This window comes from Zootoca vivipara, chromosome 5, assembly GCF_965207765.1.
Source record: "Zootoca vivipara chromosome 5, rZooViv2.hap1.1, whole genome shotgun sequence".
Lineage (NCBI taxonomy): Eukaryota > Metazoa > Chordata > Lepidosauria > Squamata > Lacertidae > Zootoca > Zootoca vivipara.
Window position 1 is genome coordinate 72,750,817 of NC_142588.1, and position 25,975 is coordinate 72,776,791.

General features: G+C 44.6%; 1 long non-coding RNA gene across 1 annotated transcript; it reads left to right on the top strand.

Annotated features, from left to right (window-relative positions):
• The first annotated feature begins 301 nt into the window (after positions 1-301).
• LOC148685729 (uncharacterized) lies at positions 302-2,767 on the top strand. The gene is made up of 2 exons (XR_015950070.1): positions 302-466; positions 2,501-2,767. It is a non-coding gene; the product is annotated as an uncharacterized LOC148685729 (long non-coding RNA).
• The last annotated feature ends 23,208 nt before the right edge of the window (positions 2,768-25,975 follow it).

A 25,975-nucleotide genomic window follows, 5' to 3' on the forward strand; every position in this document is an offset into this window, starting at 1 on the left:
AGAAAAAATCGCAAGACAAAAAAGTTTTGTGATTTTTTGGCAGACACGCAAGACGAAGTTTTCTATGGCCGTGCCATAGAAAACTGCGCAAAACGAAGCAGGGCACCGCAAGGAGAAAGTCAGACCTAGAGCCCGGCCGCCTCACGCTTCTGCTGCCACCATTGCCCAGAGCCCGGCCGCCTCACTCTTCCGCTTCCGCCGCTGCCATTGCCCAGAGCCCGCCCGCCTCGCGCTCCCGCTCCCGCCACCGCCCGGAGCCCAGCCGCCTCGCACTTCCGCCGCCCGCCATCACCCAGCTTCCGCAGCAGCCGGATCCCCCCTCACTCACCTTAAGCCAGCCTGCCTGCGTGCGAACTGGCTGGCTGTCTGGTTGGGCGCGAGGGTCCGTCTGCTGGGGAAGGAGGGAGGGAGCCTCTCCCTGGCCCTCATCCTGCATCCCCCCCTGAAAAACCTCTGGCCGTGGCAGGTGAGTTGGCACCTTTTTTATGTGCTCCCCCCCCCATAGGAATGCATGAATTAAATTCCAATGCATTCCTAAGGGAAACTGCGCTTCGCAAGAAGAAATTATCGCAACACGAAACGACTCGTGGAATGAATTAATTTCGTCTTGCGAGGTACCACCGTATTGTTTAGACACGATGAGGTCTTCCTGAGCACTGCCATGTCCCAGACATGGGGAACATGTGGCCCTGCAGACGTTGTTTATTCCCATTCTTTTCAGCCCTAGGCAGCTGAGACCCTGGCACAGACCCCCACTACTGGCTTCCTAGCCCAGTGTAAAGGTAAAGAGACCCCTGACCATTAGGTCCAGTTGTGACCGACTCTGGAGTTGTGGCGCTCATCTCACTTTACTGGCCAAGGGAGCCGGCGTACAGCTTCCGGGTCATGTGGCCAGCATGACTAAGCTGCTTCTGGAGAACCAGAGCAGCGCACAGAAACACCATTTACGTTCCCGTCGGAGCGGTACCTTTTTACCGACTTGCACTTTTGAAGTGCTTTCAAACTGCTAGGTTGGCAGGAGCAGGGACCGAGCAACGGGATCTCACCCCGTCACGGGGATTCGAACTGCCGACCTTCTGATCGGCAAGCACCACCTGTGTCCAGCCCAGTGTAGTAAAGACATATTGGGTGTTGTCCTCTTGTTCCAGGACATGGTCTTTTTTTCATGGGTAGAGTCGCCATAGTGATCCATAGTTAATAGCAGAAGTCGGCAAATGTGTCCTCTTCTTTGCTCTTCAAAATATGGCAACCCTAGAACAACACTATTCTGAGCTGTGGCAGACTTGGGGGGGGGAGCCTGGGCCAAGAGGAAGTGCTTAAACTCATGCCCAAATCCAATGGTACAAATCACCCTGCCCTGGTCACCAGGTGGGTCTTTTGATGAGTGGAGGTAGAGCAATAAACTAGCTTCCTCAGCTGCACAGGTCAGCTGAGATGGGGGGGGGCTCTGTGTTTGTGCGTGAGATTATGGTCTGGTCACACTCACCACTAGCATTTAACCCCTTGAGGGTCAGTCAAGGGTGAAGGCAGCCCTTTGGCCAAATCTGATTAGATGCTGATCTAGTCTGTTTTTCTGCCAAGGGAAATTTTATTTTGTAGGTGGGAGTACTTGACTCATATCTCAGAAAAGGTGATGTGGAGATGGGAAGGACGCAGAAAAGAGCAACCAAAATTATCGAGGTGGGGCGGGGCGAGGCGGGGCAGTTGGAGCAACACTGGGGGCTTTGTAGTTCAGGAAAAAGGGGGCATAAAAGAGGGCATGATAGAGTTGTATTATTAAATAATCCACAATGAGGTGAAAGTGGAAAGTCCATAATGAAGTGAAAGCGCTCTCTCAGAGAAGCTGAACAGTTGGAGATGGACAAGTACTTCACACAGAAATTAGTAAAACTGTGGAACTCGCTCCCACAAGAAATTATGGCCATCAACTTAGTTGGCTACTGTGAGAGCAGGATGCTGGACTAGATGGGCCATTGACCTGATCCAGCATGCTCTTCTTGCTCTCTTACATTGAAATAAGATTAGGTACATGATGAGATAAGGGTACTAATCTCAATGATTATAGGATCCCTTCAAGATCAACACCAGCATGCATTTCAATACCAACTGCTGTGGAATAACAACAAGAGAGGGGACTCTTGCTTGTGGGTTTCCCATGGCCAACAGATTGGTCATTATGAAAACAGAATACTATACAGATAGGCCTTTGGTCTGATCCAGCAGGGGTCTTCTCATCTTTTTAACATGCTGGAGAGAGAAAAAGGCACATGGTTTAAAGACAAATGAGTCAAAACAATATAAAAATAGGGCATTACTGTTTCAAAAAGGTTAGAACAAACCCAGAGTAAGCCAGCACGTGAGACCATAATGTAGTCCGTAAGAGTTCACCATAATATTGAAGACCAATTATTTTATAAGTTGTAGAATAATCCAACAGTTACAGGAGTATAAATTTTAGTAGAGCAGAGCTTTGTAACATACATCACTTTTTAATTTCCAGGGCTGAGAATTCATTAGAGGCCTATCTGAAAATGGCATGGATCTATGCAAAAGTACAATTAAGCCTCCAGCTTTACAAAATGGATGTTTATACAAGTTAAAGAAACTACTGGAGAGCTGTTCTATAATCACACTTAAAGCCATAATGGTTCCTGGAAGGATCATTCTTTATTAAATATGCAATTGGCATTTTTCACTAAGCCCTGTACGGGAATTTGATAGAACTCTCTGTAACGGAAAAGATGACAAATAAAAACATTGGACAAATGGGCCTGTATCTCCTTTCAAATAAAGCAAATCTTGCATTAAAAAAGCATTTCCTACTTGATATGCCAGTGGAATTAACACTGCCGAGTTGCCAATAGTGATTTATTCATTAGAATGTATCATATTCTATCAAACCATGTTCAAATCTTTTAAATCCTGTTTCTGCTTCTTTTCCACGTGATGCTTTTAACATCCATGAACTGAGACTCAGTTACCAAATATTATTAACTAGTACTGTGCCATATATCTTTCCAGAGTTCCCCCCCCCTTAACCATTCTCTGGCAATTAATGACAAAATAAATTGTGTCCATAATTTATAAAAGAAAGGGGACACAAAAAACCTCAGTGAAATTCTCAAGGGTGGGGAGCAGGTTACCTTACTTTCCAAGCAGCCGAGGGGTGTTTGCGAGTGTCCTTTCTTTCATTCTGCAAATCATCAGCACTCTGCAGCTTTCCTGGAAACTTCCTGAAAACCCTGTGATCTTTTCAGATGGGCTTTCCTATAAGCATCAGAAGGTGTGCGAAGGCTGCCAATTATGTGCCTGAAAGCAGTTCGTAAGAAGCCTTTTTTCTTCTAAAGCAGGGGTGGCCAACTCCCAAGACTGCGATCTACTCACAGTTAAAAACTGGCAGTCATCTACCCCCTTTTTTGGAGTTCAGGTTAAAGTTGTTGAGCTTTTTTTAGGAAGGAGGAAGGCCATTTTGGGGGGGTTCAGGTCAAAGTTGTTGAGTTTTTTCAGGGAGGAGGTAAAACGTTGAGCTTTTTTTTTTAGGGGAGCCACAGTTGTTCAGCTTCTTTGGGGGAAGCCAATGATCATCCAGTGATCTACCGGTAGATCGCGATCTACCTGTTGAACATGCCTGTTCTAAAGAAGCCAGAGGGGAAAGATTTATTTAAAGAAGCTAAAAAGAAGGATGCCCTTTCACTGGAACAAAGGGAGGTACGTAAATCAGAGGCTGCATACATTGAAAGCACCTGACTTTCACCCCAAGGAATCCTGGGTACTGTACTTTATCCAGTGGTGGCTGGTGCCCAATGGGATTGCTGGGGTGGAAGGCAGTGAGTTCACACAACAGAGACAGAGACAGTGACTTGTGGAGCTAACAAGGATGAGGTTTGTCCCCCCCCCCCTTTTCCCTGTTGAGTTCTACAAACAGCAGCCCTGAAGCTAAGGAGGAAGCTGGGTGGGAGCTGGCTAAGGTGGACCACTGCCTCATTTGCCCTAATGGACCAGTTTACACTGAGTTTACCTCCGTAGACCTATAATTCCCAGCACCCTTAACCAACTACAGAGGAAGTCATGTGCTTTCAATGTGTGGTGCTTACATAACCGTAGACCAGGGATCCCCAAACTTGGCCCTCCAGATGTTTTGGGACTACAACTCCCATCATCCCTAGCTAACAGGACCAGTGGTCAGGGATGATGGGAGTTGTAGTCCCAGAACATCTGGAGGGCCGAGTTTGGGGGTGCCTACCGTAGACCAACTCCTGAGCTGGTCTAAATCTCTCTTTGGTTTGGAGCATGGGTCAGCAAACTAAGGCCTGGGGGCCAGATCCAGCCCAATTGCCTTCTGGATCCGGCCCGTGGACGGACCAGGAATCGCCGCATGGATGGGTGTGGATCTGATTCTGATTGTTCGCGCTGCGCCATTTCCCCCCCTCCCTCACACACACCACGGCGGTGCCTCCCGCCTCCCCCCCCGGCTTCTCCCCACCCTGCAGAGGAATGGGGCTAGGCTTTGATTGTTGCCAGCAGCAGCAGCGTAATACTCGAGTGGCCGCCATTTAAAGCAGCCCCTCTCCGGAGCCCTTTCACGCGCCGCTCATTGTCCCTCCGCTGCTGCCGCCGCCCGGCCCCCCACAAGTTCTGAGGGACAGTGGACCGGCCCCTGCTGAAAAATATTGCTGACCCCTGGTTTGGATCTATATTTGCCCTTGCCCCATGGGCATAGTCAGGGGGTGCAGCTGCCCCCCATCAAGTAAATAAATAAAAATACTTAACTAACTGACCAGTCACAGATAGCTCGGTTCTGCCCCCACTCCCCAAGAAATTCTGGCTACATCTGATTGAATTCATTAGGATTTACGTATGATAATACATGGTTGGGATTGTGCTGTTAAATGGTTAAAATTGAAAGTCTGGTTTATTTATAGGTTGTTGGGTTTTTGTTTTTGTTTTTTTTAGAGAGAGGGAGGGAGGGAGAGGGAGGGGTGTAACAAATAAATAAATAAATGGACCAAAGCATACATAAGCCTGTACATTTTACATACTTTTAATTGCTTATTGATAAACGCTATTAAATAAATGTGTAGGAATGGTTGTGATTAAGAAAGCATTTTAGGCAAAGGAAAAATGCCAAAATGAAGCTGAGAAAATGAAGCCGAGTAAAAGCCATTAACTTTGGTGATCTATTAGGTTCTCTTAAAACTTCAGTACTACAAATTTTGACTAACTGAACAGTGCAATGATACTATTATTAGTAACCATCCAAACTTTTTAAAAAAGTTTTCTAAATGTTACTCTTTTAGTTGCCAAATTTGTCCAAAGGATTTTGACAGGCAGAGCTCGTTCCAGCCATTTATAATTCTTCATCAAACTGCTGTAACCATGTTAATGTGCTTTGGGATAACTGCTCCTTAATGGCGATTAAGAAGCCTCATCCGGGTGCCTATTGTTTCAGCAATTCTATTGAGGAGTTGAGCAAATTAACATCAGCGGCATTTACATAGTTTAGTAAAAACAGAGCAAGGAAGATGTAGCGACAGCTGAAGCCCGAGCTGAAATCTCATAATAAACTCACAGTATATTCGCTGTTTGTACTTCCTGCTCCGCAATTGAGGTGGTCCCTAAAGACAAAGCAGGCTGAAGATTGGTCCAACAACTCTATAAGGGAAGTCTCAAGACTCTTGTCAACCTAGCTGTCTAAATTACTTAAACAGGACTCAAAGGGATTTAAAGGGGACAAACGACATGACAAACAATTATATTCTAACACACTATTTATAACAATGCCCTTTTAGATTATTGTTCCACCCAGACTGTCACATCGCTGTAATCCAGGGGATGAATCTTGGGACTTGCAAGTCAGATCGTGCACAGCTTGTAGGCATTTAGAAAAAAAATAGAAATAAAGAGCTGACATTCAGGAAATATAGAGCATCTCAAGGATAAATTCTGCTGGGATAAGCTTAATTTATCAATGTCAATAACAACGGTGAACACATCGCAAGAATGCATGCATATTAATTGAAAATAATTCAGATTAAATCACTGCAGTTTGACATTTTGAGATAGGCACTTTATCTTTTCAAGAAAGAGAGGACTATAAAATCTTTAATCTGAAAACACATCTTAATTGCATGTTATCACCTCCTAATTGCTTCTATATTATATTAAACATTTTGCTAATTACTAGCCTGATCATGGTGTAAATAGCTCCAGGCTAGGGTTTTACATCCAGCTGCAGACAACTGGGCACAATGAAGCCCAGAATAAGACTCGATGATTTGGTGTTGAATCATGGGCTTCCCATCATTATCGGTAGCTATCACGTTCCTCTCAAGTTCCCGTGTGAGATGAAGAAAAGGAGGCAATCATGTAGATCAGAAATTGGGTTGCCTTGCAGATGCTCTAGTTTCATTTGTTATTCCCTTATAGCATTCCCAGGAAGAGGCAAAAGCTGCCTCCTACTGCCTGTATTCTTCTGCTAGGACACCCAAGTTCAAAGGCCAATGGTGTCCAACAACGTGTTTTAACATGGACATACAATAATGAGGCTCTTGTAGGTATCTAGCTGGCCATCATTACCAAAAAGATGCCAGACGAGATGGGCCCTTTGGCCTAATCTAGCAAGACTTTTATTATGTTCTTAAGTATTTCCTTTCCTAATCTACAGTCTGATCATATGCATATTTACTTAGAAAACACACACACACACACAACTGTTACTACTACCAACATCACCACTAGTGACAGCATCCCATTTAGAGAACTCTCTTCCTTTATAGGTCCGGCTGTTCTCCACTTGGTGCTCATTTTTTGCCATAATGGCAGAAGGTTCAGCCCTATCAATTCCGCCATGCAAGAGAACCCAAATGGTCACGGAAATGCAAATTTTGAGAGCAGTGGAATGTTGAACAGATTCTGGCGATTCTGAATTTTATCAAGATTTTTTGGCAGCCTTTCATCAAATCCAATGACCATTCTGTGATACCAATATTCTTCTATTATAATATATTAACATACCTGTGTTTGACAAGACCGCAGGAGATGCCTTCACATTCCATGATACAACATTGTGCACTACCGCAGGTCCAAAGCACTATGAGTCTCACATGACTTCAGTCAAACATGCATTGTGACATACATACGTGCCACAGCTAGGTTATCTTTATTTGATGGACTACAAATCCCATGCAGCAGTGTAGGTCTGACAGACAATGCAATACGCCAAGATAAGATGAACTTCATCATGAGTCTGCAAATCCTGAAGGGAACTATGAGCACATTTTCCCAGGGAGAGTGAAAATAGTACAACTGCCGGCAGGCTTTTTGTGTGTGTCACATATTGTCAGTGCACTAAGGCTTGATTCAGGTGCAGCATGGTAGCAGTGCTGCTCCAGACCAGACCAGCAACCAAAAGAAAAGAAGAGTCCTCTGGGTCAGGCAAATGATGTTCCTTCTTCCCATACCAACAGCATCATTGGCCCCCAGGAGGAGCAAAGCTGGCATGGGAAGACACCACAGCATTAATCCAAACCAGTGTTCAATGGGGCCAATTTGTAGTCCTTGCAGAACCAGCCTGAAGGCTAAGCAGTGATGAATGAATCAATGTAACTGGATGAAGAATGTAAAACAGAAGTGAATTGCTTAATGCTCACCGCACTCACTCAGAAGCAGAAACATGGCGCACATAAAGGTTGGTGGATCCTGGTTTATGGAAGATTCTTGATGTTGTCATAAGCCCTGTGGAGACCTGTTGACAAGACTGGTAGGAGGGGAAGGGGAACTGGGAGACATTGAGTGAACTGGATCCAGGGGAGGGGCTGAGTAGTTTCTCGGGGGATATCCCTGCCCTGCCACTGTTGAACCTCCCTACAGAAAAGGGAGAGCTACCTGCTTCAGCTCCCTGCATTATATTTATGGGATTGTTTTACTGAATATTTGTCAGGTAGCTGAGGAACCAAGCCCCACAGCAGGTCGCCAGGAATGGACAAGACAAGGGAAAGTCTTTACCATCTGCTTTTATTCAATATTCACATAGAGAGGCTTGAGAATGTGGCCTCTTGGAATAATGGTGTTGCTCTGAGTAAATATCCCCTTCCCTTCTCTCCCACTTCCTCATTCATCATCCCTTCTATAGGTGGTGCTGAGGGCCCTTTGCTCTCCTATTTTTAAGGCTCACCAGGTTCTGGGAGATGGTGGGTCTAGGATGCTTTCTAGTGATAATGTGTCAGCCAGCTGCTCTGGCTTTGCCTCCTCCTCCTCCTCTCCCATTATTTCCCAGCTTTCCCCCTCATCTTCCTCTGAGATGTGACCTCTCTCAAACCCCTGTTGTAATTCTGAACTGTCTTCTTCTTCTCTGGAAGAGTCAGGCTGGGGAGGTGGTCTCCACCATTCCTCCTCTGCCCAGTCCCTGGCAATATTTTAATTATGGATGTTTATATCCTAATGTTTGTGTCATTGGCTTTCATTCTTGCAAACTGCTTAGCCTTAGAAGAAGTCTATTTTGGCATTAAGTCACATATAAACAATAACGACAACATCACCATGTGGAAGGGGCAAGAAAACACCTCGTCTCTCTCTGCCCTAAGCTCACTGTGGACCCCTGACCATTAGGTCCAGTCATGACCTACTCTGGGGTTGCGGCGCTCATCTTGCGTTATTGGCCGAGGGAGCCGGCGTACAGCTTCCAGGTCATGTGGCCAGCATGACAAAGCCGCTTCTGGCGAACCAGAGCAGCACACGGAAACGCCGTTTACCTTCCCGCTGAAGCGGTACCTACCGGTATTTATCTACCTGCACTTTGACGTGCTTTCGAACCGCTAGGTTGGCAGGAGCTGGGACCGAGCCACAGGAGCTCACCCCATTGCAGGGATTCGAACCGCCGACCTTCTGATCGGCAAGCCCTAGGCTCAGTGGTTTAATCCACAACGCCACCTGCGTCCCTAAGCTCACTGTGGATACGAATGTGCTAATTAAACAAATGACCTTATTTAGGGCTGTCGGGGTGAGGTGGGGTGGGGTGGGGGAGAAATGGCCACATTGCCATGAAAACAGGTGACCAGTCAAGCACAGACCCATTCAGCCAACGTATCCTAAATCACACAGGATCTCCCAAGATCATCTTCCCTCATCTCAGTCATTGTCCTCTTTCTTCTAATGAACTCAGAGGTTTTATATTCTTTCCCGCTAGTCATGCATGAGGAGCAAAAGATGCCACTGACCACTCTCCAGTGCCACCTGGGTCTTTCACAAGTTGTTCTGGTCAGCCAATTACTCTTCCTAATAGGGGTTTCCATTGCAGTTGTCAAAAGCAGACAAATGTGCCATTGATTTCAGTGAAAGGAGCAGGCCTTTTTGCTTACTCATGCCTGCCCAGAGTTTTCCAGGCGACAGTTCTGTTCAATTCAAAAGACAGATTCCAAACTTAATGGCCATTAGCTCACAAGTTTCTAAAATAATCATAAACTGCTTCATAACTAAGAGGGGGGGAAACTTCTGGGTATAATGAAAGCTTCATTAGTAAAAATGAACTAATCATAGCTCTCCAAGGGGAAATTCTTTCTGTTCAGCGAACATTAGCCCCCGTTGCTGCACATACTTAATATAATTTATATTATTGTTTAAATACTACATAAATTTTAGATACTTTTCAAATGAGTTAATGGGCCATACTTTACAGTTTTAGTAGCATTTGGATCATGAATTACTGTCTATTGTGATAACATATTTAAATCTGAACGAGGTAACAAAAACAAGAAAATATTGTAGCACTTGAATACAGTGTGGTTTTTAAATTCTCCCACTAAGGACACCATTCCCCCCCCCCATCCATTTTGCTTTAGAGGTTCCTTAACTTAGCTTTTATCCTCATGTGTTGTATGTTTGAAGGTGACATCCTCAGAGCACGCAGTAACTTAACTGCAAGAATATATTAAGGGAAAGGACAAAGTAATGCAATTCTCCAGGGAAGCAGAACTCATTCCCAGCATTCCTTTCACCCAAGAATGCCTACTGCAAGCCTTTCATGTGTTTGTCTTCAAGGATAGCAACATTCAGCTCACCACCTCCTAGCACAGGCCCCCCGGATGTTCTGGGACTACAACTCCCATCATCCCTAGATAACAGGACCAGTGGTCATGGATGATGGGAATTGTAGTCCCAAAACATCTGGCGGGCCGAGCTTGGGGATGCCTGTCCTAGAATTTCTCGAGTGGAAGGAATAACTTTGGGTCAACTATTCTGGTTTGGAGTTTCCTCCTATGCCAGCTAAAATCAAGAGCCCTGTTCAGTCATAGGGATGGATGGATGTCAATTTTGCTTTTTCTGTTTTTCATTTTTCCGCATTTCCACATCAGTTTGCAATTATTATTGTTGTTGTTATCATCATCATCATCATCATCATCATCATCTCATCATTAAAATTTGACCAACTCTGGCAACTCCTTGCATACTGCATAAAGTTGGAGACATATAAATTTGTTGGAGTGGGAAAAGAGGAAAGGAAGATAGGCTTCCCTTTTCTGCAGGTATAGGGCCAGAGGAGATGTTGAAGAAGAGTAGAAAGTAAGATAAAAGATCTGAGGAAGAAATGAAAGCAAGAGGAACCAAGAAGGAGGGATGTTAGAAACTTGCAGGTTTTGTTGTTTTTTGAGAGGGTGGGGTAAGGTGTGAAAGGAGAATGGGAGAAGAAATCACACAAGATGAGTAATGATATTTTGAAAAGTATGTCAGGGTGGGAAGAAAAAAATTATAAAAGAAAAAATGTTTTCCACTTACGGGCCCTGGATCAGTAAAATCTGCCTCAAATAGACACAATGCCTCTAGAGTAAATGTCTGGATTTACCCTGAGGAAAGCTGAGCTTTGGAACTCCTTGCCACAAGGAAAACACAGCAGGAAATTATTTAGCCATCTCTAAAAATGGAGTAGACATTAGTAGAAAGTGATGCCTGTAACTGCCAGCTGATTTATCCAAACTCTGCCTCTACCTGCCATCATTTTGTGTCTGGCAGGCCTTGGTAATTTCCAAACACCTCAAGTGGGCCCTAGGGAAAGAAACTCTGAGGACCCCTGCTGTAGACTGATAAAACTACAATGAGACGAAAAAGAAATCAGTAGAAGGTTTCCACACGAAGTCAAGCTTTGCAGGCACTTAACTGGGAGCAAATCCCACGGAACTCAAAGAGACTTAAATGTCTGAGTGAAGATAGGACTATGAATGTGTTATTTTGTATGCTGCTGCTTATGGATTCTTGCTGTACCTATGAAAACAACATATATAGAAAAACACATGTGCTTTTGATCAAAGAGTTTAAGACAAAGTTACCAGCCATTGGTTACAAATGCCTGGGAAGCTTTCCATTCTCCCTCAAAATGAATGGAAACTGCATAAGAACATTGTGCATTATTTCCTATCGGGACTTAAAATGATGTATATAGAATGGGAAAAATGGGCTTGTAGTAACAACTGATCCTTGTGCTTTACTTAGGAGTTTTCCTTGTGTGCTTTCATATTTTTAATTCTCTCTCTCTCTCTCTCTTAATGGACTTAAAAGCTTGTTAAAAACAAAAATAATATAGTTATTACTTTCCTAGTGTGCGTGGGGGCAGAGAGGGCTCATCAACCTGGGAAAGTAGCCCATCTAGGAGAAGGAAAACTCTGATCCCAGACCTCCGCTGCCTTGTGGGATACCGGTAACTTCAGGAAAAGAAAAGGCTACACAAATGCGGAGTGGAGTCCCTATGACAGTTGGATGGTGCCTTGTATTCCTCCTTCTGGCAACCCCTGCAGCCAAACTGGTGCCAAATGTATTGATCTGCTTTCCTTTGGACCACATCAGTGAGGTTGAGAGAGGGGTCATCATCTGAGCAGCCCAGGACTTTTAATTAATTATTTCTATACATGTAATGTTTTTTTTCCCTCCTTAACAGCTGGTAACCTGATATAGGTGGTATATTTCCTTTAATATGAGTTGCTATAGGATTGTGTCAAAACAAAATAAAAAATAAAAAATTCCTTCCAGTAGCACCTTAGAGAGCAACTAAGTTTGTCATAGGTATGAACTTTCGTGTGCATGCACACTTCTTCAGATACACTGAAACAGAAGTCACCAGACCCTTATATATAGTGAGAGGGTGGGGAGGGGTATTACTGAGAAGGGTGGTGGGAATGGGTGATTGGCTGATAGGTTTGGTAAACCTGTTGACGACTGTTAATGACTGCAATTGGTCTTACAGGAAAAAGCAAGGGGTGAGATGGCTAAAATAGCTTTATCATGTATAATGAGATAAGAATCCAGTGTCTTTATTAGTGATTTGAGCAAGAATATATAATTTTTGTATATTTTCCCAGCTACTTCAAATGCTACTAGGCATTTCCTGTTTTAGTTTGGGCTCTATAAATAACCTGCCCATGAGGTTTTGCCTTTAAATCATTGTGCAAAACACATTTAGGGCTTTGGTGCATTTTTTGAGGATATATATGCACCATTTTGTTATATCGGCCAATTGATCGAAGTTGTTTACTGTGCATTGATATTTTGATTTAGTATATATGTCTAGTTTATTAAATAACATCATTTTATATATACTTTCCCTCTTTTCTTCTTTGTTCATGCAGGGGTGGAGAGAGAGAGGATGACCGCAAAACAACCACGATTTTATGGTGTACGGTTAACTACACAATACAGTATGAACAGACATAGCTTCCTCCTAGTTTCCAGTTGTGTGATTTGTGTTCCTGCCACTATAGGCTAGTGATGGGTAATCTGCAGCTCTCCAAATGTTTTTGGACTCCATCTCCCATCACCCAGTAGTCAGATGTAATGGGAATTGTAGTCCAAGAACATAAAGAGAGCCAAATCGTCACTACAGGCCCTCATGTTAGAAGTTGGAAGTGTAGAATAACCACAGTACTCTGCAAGAACACATTACTTCAAGAGCAATTGTGTCCTTCTGCAACCATACTTCATTTCAATGGGACTTTCTCAAAAACTTAATCTGGTGCATTTTGCACTTTCATCATACTAGAACCTCAGAAGAGATGAATTGGATTTCAGCCACTCCAAAACCATTACTGTATGCAAATAGCTCGATGGAGTGCCAAACATTGTCCTCATAAGCCTTCCTGTTGTAGGCCACCTGTTTCAATTTCATTAATTTATTGTCCAATCCATAATTTACACGGCAGCATTAAATCAGACTGAAAGCAGAGGTTTAAATACTGTACACTTTGGGGCTTGTTATCTCCTAAGCAAGCATGTGGAAGGATTAACTTAATTCTAAAGGGAGCCCAATGCTAACATTTACAAGGAAGAATTTCCTGATAGCAAGTTTGTTAATGACAACCAGCATGTCTCTACGCATTTTACCTAGCCATATGCTGGTGCTTATGAAACCTGGAGCCCCTCACTTCACACAATATAGAATACCTAACTAATTTTGAAAATCCTTGCTTAAAATCCTAATTGAAGGGAAAACCCTCTCAACCATATAAAAGGCATTATTGCCGGAGATTAAACTGCTTGATGCTATGTATTGTTCTAGCGGTAGTCAGGAGGGAATATTAATTGAGATGTGCCATGGATTACAGTGTGTATTCCGCAGTGGTTCACATGTTTCCTGGTGGTCTTTGCAACAGGAACAGCACAAATGAGGGGGAATAAGATGGATCATTTGAAACCTTACTAGTTAAGTCATTGTTCTGCTTTGCACAAAAAGGTAATGCTTGGTTGATTTGCTTTATTTCTCCGTTGTTCTGGGTTGGTTTCTCTCTCTCTCTCTCTCTCGCTCACCCTAATCTCTGCCATTTCCTCTGTGACTCAGCAGCAGCTGGACCCAGTGAGACCACAGGAATTGACTCTTGGTAAAGAGCTCTAATGGAGCTATTACTCAGGTTCAGATCTTTGTAAACCTAATCAGACTCTCGAAGCACATAGACGCTGAAAAGACAAGTGCTTCGTTTTACATCATTTCTCTCCGTTATAAGCATGCCTTTGTCACACACGCAAAGGACAGGGGAGGACCTGCACATACAGCTACTATAGAATCATAGGAAGGGAACCTGAGGATCATCTAGTCCAACCTCTTGCAATGAAGGAATATACAGCTGTCTCATATGGGGATTATAAGGACCATGCTCTAACCAACTGAGCTGTTTATATAGCTGTAAACGGCGTTTTTGTTAGCTCTGGAGCTCGTCACGGTCCTCTGTGTGCCAGAAGCGGTTTAGTCCTGCTGGCCACATGACCCCAAAAGCTGTCTGTGGACAAACACCAGCTCCCTCAGGCTGAAAGCAAGATGAGCGTTGCAACCCCATAGTCACCTTTACTGGACTTAACTGTCCAGGGATCATTTATCTTTACCTTTACCATAGCTGTTTATATGATGTGATGATAGATAGATAGATGATAGATAGATAGATAGATAGATAGATAGATAGATAGATGCATGCAGTGGCTCCAGCTAAAACCAAAATCCTGAAACAAACTGGGCCAGGTTAGATTGACCAGGGATTTGGCTGAAGCAGATTGAGATAGCTTTGGATTGCCCCAGGTTAGGTTGGATCCATCTGCAGTGATCCTGGGCTGTCAAAAGAAGAGCTGTTGGGTGGCAAGGAAGCAGAGGGGAGAACCTGATTGCATCTCCTCCCCCCCCCAACTGCATGCTTAATCAAGGTTTCAAACCTTAATTAAACATGGGCAGGGGTGTCACACAAACAGCTTGTGTGTGTCTCTCCTCTCCTTTCCTATCTGCATGTTTCATCATAGCTGCCAAGTTTTCCCTTTTCTCGCGAGGAAGCCTATTCAGCATAAGGGAAAATCCCTTAAAAAAAGGGATAACTTGGCAGCTATGATGTTTCATTAGGGTTTAAAACCCCAGTTAAATACTGTGCGAGGCCCCCAATACATTTCATACCCCAGATGCCAGTTAGGTTGGATTAGGGTTGCCATATTTCAAAAAGTAAAAACCAGGACACCCTGAAAGTTGTTGAGCTTTCTTTAGCAAGACTCCAAAATCGTTGGGCTTTTCCCCACCCTTTTTTCCTTTTTCAAAAAATAAATGCCAAAGAATTGCAATTTTTCAAGAGCCAGGACAAAGCACAGGGCCGTTTTAAGTATATTTGGCGCCGTGGCGCCGTGGTGCGACGGATCCCTCCGACGCCCCCGCCCTGCACCGTTTCCCAGCACGGCGGGCGGAGCTGCGCGGGCACAGCGCACAGTGCAGCGGGCGGGCAGGCGCCCTGGTGCCCTGGCGCCCTGCGCCACCCAGCCTGGCCGTAGGGCCGGCCCTGACAAAGCACCACATCCCACCCCCACCCCCGGATGTCAATTCTGCCTTTGAAAAAGATGAATGGCAGTCCCAGGTTGAGTCAGGCCCAAATTGGATTGGAGGAGCTGACACAGCTTGAATAAACACACACACACACACACACACACACTCACTCACTCACTCACTCACACACACACACATTCAGGCCTAGATTCTATGCCTGGTTTCTTGGAAGAAAGTCCTACTGTGTTTAGATGAATTTACTGTCCAGTAAGTATGTTTGGGAATGCAGCAGGTATTTGTGTGTGAAGACCCCCAAAATAAAGACACAATAGACACAGAATTTAGTTTAAGGTTTTTGACATTAAATTTAGGCCACAACTTTATCGATTACAGTATGTGAGTGGTTGCTTAGGCGTTGGTTCCAGACTACCTGAACCTGCACGGTGGCAGGAACAGGACTGACACTGGGCACCACCATATGTCAGTAAGCGAAAGCATCCTGGGGAGCGAGAAGCTGGCTTTGATCTCACAGCTCACCTCAGATGCCCCCAGGGGCTCTGGCGTGGGCCTAGCCCCTTGACAGGGTTTAGACAAAAGCAAGAGGAGCCCCTGGATTCCTTTAACGGGAATTCCCTAGCAGCAGCAATGGATGGGCAGGCACAGCGAACCTCGTCTCCTCTATAAAACATTGAACCAATGCCTAACCGCCAACCTTACAAAGTTGTGACGATTTGCTACACGGTAGGCAAAAACCAAATGGCAACAGCCAATCAGCCAAATCGGGTCCTCCCTTAAAGAGGGCAGGTGTTGCAGTGAGACCTGGCAACCAAACCCTGTGTTGTGGGTGGGTAAGATTCCTCTTTTGGTGCGTGCATTGGAACACCCGCCCACCTCTCCCTATTTTCAGGGCTTGTGCGCTTGACCTTGCTATGCCGTCATGTGTCGTCTGTCATTGCGACAGGGGCACGGCAGGAATTTTCCCCACTTGGCTGATTGGCTGGTGCCATTTGGGTTTCGCCTGCTGTGTAGCAAATCGCCACAACTTGTAAGGTTGCGGATTGGCTCTGGTTCAGGTGATAGGGATGGGGGAACGCTCTCGCCATCCCTATGCGAAGGGTATTCCGTTAAAGGAATCCAGGGACTCAATGGTTTGGTCAACCCTGTAAGGGGGTTGTGCCCGTGCCTGAGTCCAGGGGGACATCTGGGTGGTGGACGTAACCTGTTCCCGGCTTTCTGCCTATCCAGGTGTTCACCCTAGGCTGACCTATGCTGGTGCCTTGGGTCAGCGCTACCTGCAACGGTGCAGGGAGCTAGTTGAATCAGAGCCTATGCAACCACTCACATGCTGTAATCAATAAAGTTGTGGCCTAAATTCTGCCAAAAACCAAAGCAAAATTTGAATCTTGTCTGAATTTATTTAAGTGGGTGGTTTAAAGGTCTTCACATGCAAATGGCAAAATCCCTACCGGGCCCCTGCTCCAAAACAGACGACCCCTAGACAGGCATAGCAAGGCCAAAGAACAGTCCTAAATATAGGGTGGGAGGGCGTGATCTGATGCACGAAGGAGGAAAGAGAAAGTTCCCAGCAACGTGCAGCAGCTTAAATAGTCCCTCAGTAGCCAATAGACAACCCAACAGGCCAAATTTCTGCCCCAGAGACCGAGGGGCAACCAATGGGGTGTTGTGGCTATCCAAATGGCCCTGCCCCACAACAGGGAGGCAGTTTAGGTGATCTCACCACCCATCATGGAGGGTAAAATAAATGAGACTCGGTCATTAATGGAGATATCAACATGGGTAAGGTAGCCTTCTGGACATCAAGCTTTGGCATGTTTGTACATTTATTTGTTTTGCTAATTTAGATACCGCCTAATACCATAGGTACTAAGCGGTGCTCAAGCAGGTCAACTGTGATAAATATCCAAAAACTGAAAAATTGCATATTTCTCCTGCCAAAGGGGGGAATAATGCACCACATGAAGCATTTTGCAGTCACAATAGCCGTATTGCCTGAAAAACTCAAAATTGTGGATGTGGGGGATTCCCACAAAGATTAGAGGTACGCAGGCTTGTGTTTAGACCTTCCCATGCTTGGTACAAAGTTCTGAAGGAGATTGCTGAGAATGTTCTGTTGAACAGGAACCCTGATAAGACATGGCTCCCAAAGGCAAGGGGAATTTCTAAGCACATTCAGCTGAGATGAAGCAAACTGCTTAGACATTTGCGCCAAACGTGCGAAGGTCTAAACAGAATTAAGCATGCCTTGTTTGTGGTGTGTGCCCTTTGGCTCCACCTTAACTTAACCATGGGCGGCTGTGAGCCATCCACCTTTGTCAACTTCCCACAATGCCCCAGGGTGATGCTACATCATGGTCCTAATTCCAAGCATACACAGATATTATTTTTGGTGAAGCTTGCATGAGATTCCCCATAGGGCAATGCCTGGTGGATTGACCTCAGAATCATTAGATGCCTCTGTAATGCTTCCAGAGAGGAGGGAGAAAGCAACAGCTGGTCCATGCTGCTACCCGTGCCTCAATTGTTGTCTAAGGTCACCTTATATTTGCAGAGGACTGAAAGTATTATCATGAATATTTATGATGGCATCAAAAACAGAGCAGCTGCAAATTTCTTAAGAACAAGAAACACATTTCCGATGTAAAACAAATAAATCTCTTTGAACTGGGAGGGAACTGGAAGCCCTTTCAGTTGAACCCAGCATCTTCTACGTCTGAAAGCTGGAAAATTGTCAGATGTCTTCTATTTCTGCAATGCTACTAACAAACGTGCTGTACAGATAAAAGCCGACGCGTAAGGGTGGGGAGTGGGGAAAGGAAGCTCAACATTTAAAAGATCAGTTTGGAACAAAAATCAACAATAATCAGGGATTAACTGGAATGCAATAAAGATGTCTAGATTCTTTCCAAGCATATAACGCAGCAGAATTGCATTGGGAGCTCTGTAATGACTTCATCTGCTCTCTGCTTTTAGAGAATTGCATTACTGAATTTTGTATGTAAATGTTCGGAAGTTTCTATGCTGATTTGGGCATCAACTGCAAGAATCAGGCTACAAGATGTACAAGACAATCCTAACTGTGAATACCCAGAAGTAAGTCCCATTGAATTCAGTGGCACTTGCTCCCAGATAAGTGGGGCTAGGATTGTAGCCATAGTCACATCGAATGTTGCACTCATTCTGGCAAAGCTACACAGGCTTTCAGGTCTCGAGTGCTGGTGATTACCTTGAACCAGATGCACCTAACATGAACCTCCTTACCACTTCAGTTTATCTGGTGAGGTGCTTCTCTATATCCCTTCATCTTGGGAAGTAATATCAGTTAAGGCACTGAGTATGGCTTTCTCTGCAAGAAACTTGGTATTCTTCAGAAGGTCAGTGCCTCTTTAATTAGGACAACAGTCCAGGAGGTTGCTATGTCTGGCATCTTTCAGCGAATCTGTACCTCTTTCCTTAGATCAGCAGCCCAGGGGCTCACTGGGTCAGCCAATTTAAATGGATTTTGAGATTCCCACTGTCCCACAGGCACTCGTAAGTATCTGTAGGGAGAGGGAGATCTAATAGTTGTGTTGATGCATTACTCTGCCAATACTTATTTACCATAGTGCTGGCGATAACTGCACTCCTCTTCAGGGAGCTCGAGAGAGGTAATTTTATATTGATAACCATAAAAGGTGAGCCTTGTGTTGCTGAAAAGTTTCCCGACTTGAATGTTAATTAAATCAGTGACAGTTTTGAAGGACTCCTTTTCTTCTGTTTCAAGAACCTTTAAACCACCTAGCCCACTTCAATCTCCCAACTAAATAATGAGCAATAATTTGCAGCATGGGGTAAAATAAAAATAAAAAAATGAAGCATTATAGCTGAAATCTAAATGGAAAAGAGAAAAACAAAATATATTCTGCTAAGTGAGGCAGAAGGTAGTTTTTAAAATTAAGCTAATCACAGATTTTTACGTTTTCTGGGTGGAAGAGGGAGAATTCACCCACATTTCATGTTAGCGAGTGTTTTCTCATGAGGAGCTATTATTTCAGCAAGGGGAAGGACTGCACTTCAATGGAAAAGCACTTACTTTTATAACTAGCAGTGTGTTACACTCTTATTTCCCCCACCACCACAAACAGTCAACATGAACTACCTTATCATATGGTGTCAGACCCCCTGAGTGTCCCTATTTTCCAGGGACAGTCCCGAATTTACAAAAGCTGTCCTGTTTTATGATTTGATGCCAGAATGTCCTGCTTTCCCCTTAGGATGTCCCTTTTATCATCAGAGAAATGTTGAGGGTATGGTAGGATGTCCCCATTTTCATTGCAGAAATACTGGGGGTTATGGAGTTATGTGACCCCCCAAGCCAATGAGACAACCTTTAGAAGACACAGGGACTTTTTAATGTTTAATGTTTTATTATGTTTTTATATGTGTTGGAAGCCACCCAGAGTGGCTAGGGCAACTCAGATGGATGGAGTATTATTATTATTATTATTATTATTATTATTATTATTATTATTATTGAATAGGATGTCCCTATTTTCATTAGAGAAATGTTGGAGGGTATCTGGTGTCCCAATCCTAGCTAGTACGGTCAATGCCCACATATTACCTGAAAAATTTGTAAATGGAATTCCTGGTTAATCTTCCTTGGACTATATAGATGGTCTAAACCAGGGGTTCCCAACAAAATTTTCTCGAGGACCCCTCATCGAGCCGCTATTGTGACAAGGACCCCCATTAATTCCTAATCCTAAAATTAAAAAGTGAGAGCCAAATTAAGAGTCTTTTTATATTTTATATTTATACGTTTTTTACAGTTACAACAGAGTACTCCATCAGTATACAGTTAGTTTTAATTTTCAGTTCTTAATGAGATGAGTTAAATCTGTCCTTTGAGTCCATTATTTCTGAAATATTAGGTTCCAAACTTGAAACTTTCACTCTGAAATCCGACCGCATGTTGAGCCGATTCCTATATTTGTTTTTCATGAAACACATGGAAGAAAATGCTTGCTCACACCGATATGTGGTCGCAAATGGAAGGATCTTTTTCATTGCCTTATCTCCAAGTTTCTTGTAGTGCTTGCGGCATACAGCAGAACTACTGCCTCTATCTAATTCTAGTTTTGCGCTAGACTCTGCTCATGCAGGAAGCGGCCAAAACAAAAAATCTGTTATCATACGAAATATATTTAATATATTTTTTATTCTAATAGGATCTTTAGGACCCCTCTGGCATAGCTCGCGGACCCCTGGGGGTCCCCGGACCACCTGTTGGGAACCACTGGTCTAAACAAACCAGGGCAGTTCTGTTTGACATCCTGGAAAAACAAAAAGGGTTGATTTTAACAGTGCTGACTAGCCCTGATAGGAGCAGACATCCAAAATCTCTAGAGCAAGCTAGGCCTCAGGTTGATGGGAGCTGCAGTCGAATACCTCAGACCTGATGTGACATTTGATGCCAGATGTGGGGCACATAGAGACACATCTGTAAAGGAAAAGTCAGGAACCCCACAACTTAATAAAAGTGGGTTCCTCCTACTTGGTCAATATTCCCTTTAAGACAAAAACACGTGGTAACAGAAGTGGACGTGCTGGAGAACTTAGGAAAAGGAATGAACTCAATTTTACAAACTTCACTTTAGTAGGATTGCCAGCTAATTAAATCACTTTTGTTGATCTACCATCTGCTGCTTAATTAATCCCTAGTCTTTAATATGAGTTCCTTTGGAAAGAAGTGCAAAGTAACGTTATTTATTACATGTTCACCCTGCCCTTCCTCCAAGGATCTCAGGGTAGCGTACACTGTTCTTCCTCCTATAATTTCCACAAAATAATCCTGTGAGGTAATTGTACTGAGAGGAAATGCCAGGCCCAGGGACACTCGATGACATCAGGGCAGAGTGGGGGATGAAATCCTGGGCGAACACAGTCCTAGCCAACAGTCTACCCACAAAATCACACTCACAGAATCAACTTAGATTGTTGTTGTTTTTTAAAAAAACTACGACTCAAACAGAAAGACCATTGTTAATATTTTCTTTTCCATGTTCTCCTTTTTTAAAATAACATACGGTAGTAACATGCTTCATAGTGGCCTCAAAGTGCCTTTAGCTCACTTTTATTTATTTTTTTAAAAAGGCAATTAAATTTACATCAATGTGGTTCATCTTTTGAACCACTTTGAGGATTTTGTTTTGTTTTGACAATCAAGTGGTTCATGAACTAAACAAACAAGCAAACATACATGGGTTTAGCAAAGTGAGAAGACTATTGAATAACACCTGTATGTTAGGAAATGGGTGCTGTGCTACTTCCTCCCATCTAGTGAGGGAAGGAGTCTCAGTCCTACAAAAGGGGCATGGGATAAAATGTTGCAGCAGGGAATCTTCCTGTTCAGAGTTCCATCTCCTTTTTTTCAATATACTCCCTTCCCAGGTTCCTCTCTTCTTGGTTTAACCCTGATGTTCTGTGACCACTGAACATTCTCAGTCCTCATTTAGAGATTTATCCTCTTAGGCAGGAGTAGGCAACCTAAGGCCCATGGGCCGGATGCGGCCCAATCGCCTTCTCAATCCGGCCCACGCATGGTCTGGGAATCAGCGTGTTTTTACATGAGCAGAATGTGTCCTTTTATTTAAAATGCATCTCTGGGTTATTTGTGGGGCATAGGAATTCATTCATATTTTTCCCCCAAAATATGAGGGACAGTGGACCAACCCACAGCTGAAAAAGGTTGCTGACCCCTGCTCTTAGGGTTTCACCACCCAAATATATTTTGTTGTTCTGCAAAGCACAGGGTGCTTTCAAGCCTGCAGATATCTCATCTCAGGCATATGCATAATGTGGTATTAAATGGAAAGCCAGGTGCGAAGGAGGGAATGGAATGGAGTATCCTGAATTAGGAACACTTCACACAGCAACTTTTAGTTTCAGGTCCCAGTTAATGTGAATTGTCACTTATAACCCATGCCTTGAGAGGTTGATATCCAGTAAGAGAGGAGGACTAGCTGCCCCTTACAGCTGTTATTCCCATGTTCTGGTCCATGCATAAGACTTGCATTGCCGTTGTTCTATTTTACCATATTCAAAAGAGGATTCCTATAACTTGTCAGCTGAGGCTCAAAGAACGACATTTCAGCATTTGCTTTGCTGGGGGGAAAAAATCAAGTGCTGGTTCATCACCATCACTGCCAACCCTCCAACGAGCTCCTTACATCATTTGGGCTAGTGCAGGAGAGATAACAAGGAAAAAATGTTTGCCTTACTAATTGTAACCAAATATGTGCCATTCCATCAGAACACCCTCAAGAGGATCTGAAAGGCTCTTTCATCAGCTGGTATCTTGTGTTATCCTTTTACTGAAATGAAAGGAGGGGCTCACATGGAAGATGGTATTAGAAGGACCCCATTAGAAGTGAAAATACATCTCTAATTGATCTTTGAAAATAAAGCTTTGGAGTTGCATTGTTAATTTGCCTCAGCTGTGCCTCAGATGTTCCTGGCAAGGGAACACGGTCAAAATGAAATTATATCAACCTTTTCCAAACAAGAGCACGTTTCTAAAAATGGGAGGTGGGGGGGGGGACAGGGGACTCTTGGTTACTTCACTACACTTTGTAAGCTCGGACGTGAACCGTTTTAGTGTGTGTTTGAAATCTATCTCCTTGTAACGCTCTGCTCCAAAGAAAGCAAATATTCAATACCTGATTATAATACCATTAGCTGACCTAGTGCAAAAAAACTGGACCAAGCCCCTGCGCAGAGAACTCGACAAGCTTAAAGAGACACATTTTCCAACTCGAAGCAGTTTGTACAAAGCAAGACTGCTGAACTGCTTCGAGGCACGGCTGTTTTTAATGATAACACACACTGGGGCACAGCTCCCCAGTGTTGTTTTAAGCTATTCACTTATTATCAAACTATGAAACACACTGATTTTTGGTCTTGATGAAACAACAGGACACATTAAAACAGAGGATTATTATTATTATTATTATTATTATTATTATTATTATTATTATTATTATTATTTCCATTATTCTGGCAACCAGGAAGCAACTGTGCCTGTTTTATACGGCTATTGCCTTAAGTTACCAGGTTAGTTTGAGACTAATGTTAGAAAATCTCTGTACTTTTCTAACACAGAATTGCTGGGATTATAGGTTTGCGTTTCCAAAGGAGAAGTCTGTTTGATCTTCCAGTTTGATGTCCCAAAGTTTTTCTCTGTCTGTGCAGAATTCACTTAAAGTGGAACATTCAGGGGTGAAGGGATCAAATGAGACAATAAAATCTGCACTGATTCATTTTGTTATGAAGCAGGGAGAGAGGTATCTAGGATAGCATCCCTCAAAGTTATGTTCAGTGTAGATCTGTTGAAATTAATGGACCTAAGTTACTCATGTCCATTATTTTCAATGGGTAGGTCTAACATTGAAAGCAGTCCATACCAGAGTCCTGCAGCCGGGGGTGGGGCGAGCTGCCCATGGGGGTGGAGTGAGCCACTCCGCAGCCTCCCCCTCAGCTGTAGGGCGGATGAGGCGGTGGACAGACACAAGTCCTGAACTGCTCAAATAAGCAGCATGGAGCTTGCAGGTAGTCCGCCCGCCGCCTCCCCCTCAGGAGAGACGTGTGGTTCAGGCACAGAGCCTTCTTTTCCTTTGGGCTTGCTGGCGCAGTGCGCCAGGGCGCCCAGCCTCTCAGGGACGCCCCAGTGAGTCCCATCAGCTGCGCCCCACCAACCATGTGGCTGGCGGCAGTGGCAGAGGAAGGGGGGAGCAGCAAAGCATCTGAAAGCGCCGGCACCCCCGGTGAGCGGGCTACTGCGCCAATGGGCGGGCGGGCACGCCAATGGGCAGCCCGGTGGGTGGGCGGATTACGCAGCCGCACCAATCAGCACCTCCGACGGGTGAGCGAATGGCGTGGCTGTGCCAATCGGCAGCCCCAGCAGGGCTCCTTCCCTCCTTGGGATCTGTCCTTGCTCTCAGCAGCGGGGGGAGAGGAACGACCAGCGAGAAAGGGCTGCTTTCTCCCCGGTTGTTCGTCTCCTCCCTCCCTCACCAGGATGTACCCGAAGAGCAGCTGAGGTGCTGGGTGGACCATCCAGTCCATGCTGCCACCGTCCAGGACGCGGATGACCAGCGCCGGGTTGGGGGGCTCCATGGTGGGGCTGGGGCTGGCGGCTGAGGTGGCATCCGCGTCACCCACTATCAGTAAGAGCATCCCCGGAGCAGCCACTGGGGCCAAGGGAGACAGAGAGTGTGAGGGAGGCGCACTCACTTGGCTTCTCCGGACTAGGCCGAGGCGGACCTGAGGGGGAGGCAGTAAGAAGGAGCCGGGCAGGATTCCCCCTCAGTTGTGGCTAGGCCCAGGCAGGCATCTTCATTGCGGAGAGGAAGGGGGCAGCCGGGCAAGAGTTCACCAGGGCAGGAAGGCCCCCTTCAGTGAAAATTATTTTAACACTCTTAAAAAAGGTCCCCCCCCCCTTAAAAAGGTCGACTTGTCTGGGAAAAGGGATCTTTGCACCACGGCGCCAGATATGCTTAAGACGGCCCTGTTCAGGCATGCTGCAGGCCCTGCGGTGTGGTGCCCAGTGCCCCCCGCCTCACCTAGCTACCAGTGGCGTAGGAAGGGGGTGCAGTGGGTGAGTTATTATTTCCAAAAAAGTGTTGTGAGCCCCTTTTTTGGGGGGGGGGGAAACACCACCACATATTTTTGCCATTTTGTTACCTCCCTCAGTAATGACCCCCGGGGTGGACCGTGCCCACCACACCCCTCTTCCTACACCACTGGTCCATACCTTTTATGTCCAAATAAGCAGTGTGAGGAAGCACAACCCACCACTCCTTGGCGCTAAAGAGGCTCGTGGACCGACAGTGGGACTCCTTCTGTGGCCTGAGACTCAGTAAGAGCCTGATGATGCTCAGAATGATTGGATTTAAAGTACCTGGGCCTGTCCAGGTGTGGTGGAGAGGAGAGATGGAAGGACCTGTCACTTTTTGTTTCCTGCTTCTTATTTTTCCAATCATAAATTCAGTTCTCCAAACTTCTGCAGCAATCTGCATTTAAATTTTTTTAAAAAAAAACCTCAGAAAAGCCTTCAGTACGGTACTTTACTGCTATTTTCTCCTAATAAACATATTTCTGTATGCAGTTTTGGTGTACACATTTTTTTCTAAGCGGCTTATCCTAATATGATGCATTTTTGTCTCTTATTTCCACTAATATGTTCTTCTGTGGGCACATTTTGCTCTGATGCATTCATTGTTCTAAACACTGCTTGGTACTGCACCGCAAAATTAGGATCAGTTTGAATTTTGATGGATGGCTGTGTTTAGGTTCTCATATCATTTCAGAAAGTGCATATTTGATGAATTTGGCTTTAAATGTGAATCGAATTGAATTCCCCCGCATCCCTAGTGGGGAGGGAGGCAGTTTCCTCTCTTCTGCTTTAGAGTCCTCTTTCCAACAGGTGATCAACACGTTCAGTGCCTGTAGAACTAACCTGTTTATTGCACAGTACAGGAATGTCACAGTCTACAGTTGGATGAGCAACAATTTGCGTGGATGGAAGGAAGTACAGTGGTACCTTGGGTTAGAAACTCTTCAGGTTACAAATGCTTCAGGTTACAAACCTGCTAACCCAGAAATAGTACCTCAGGTTAAGAACTTTGCTTCAGGATGAGAACAGAAATCGTG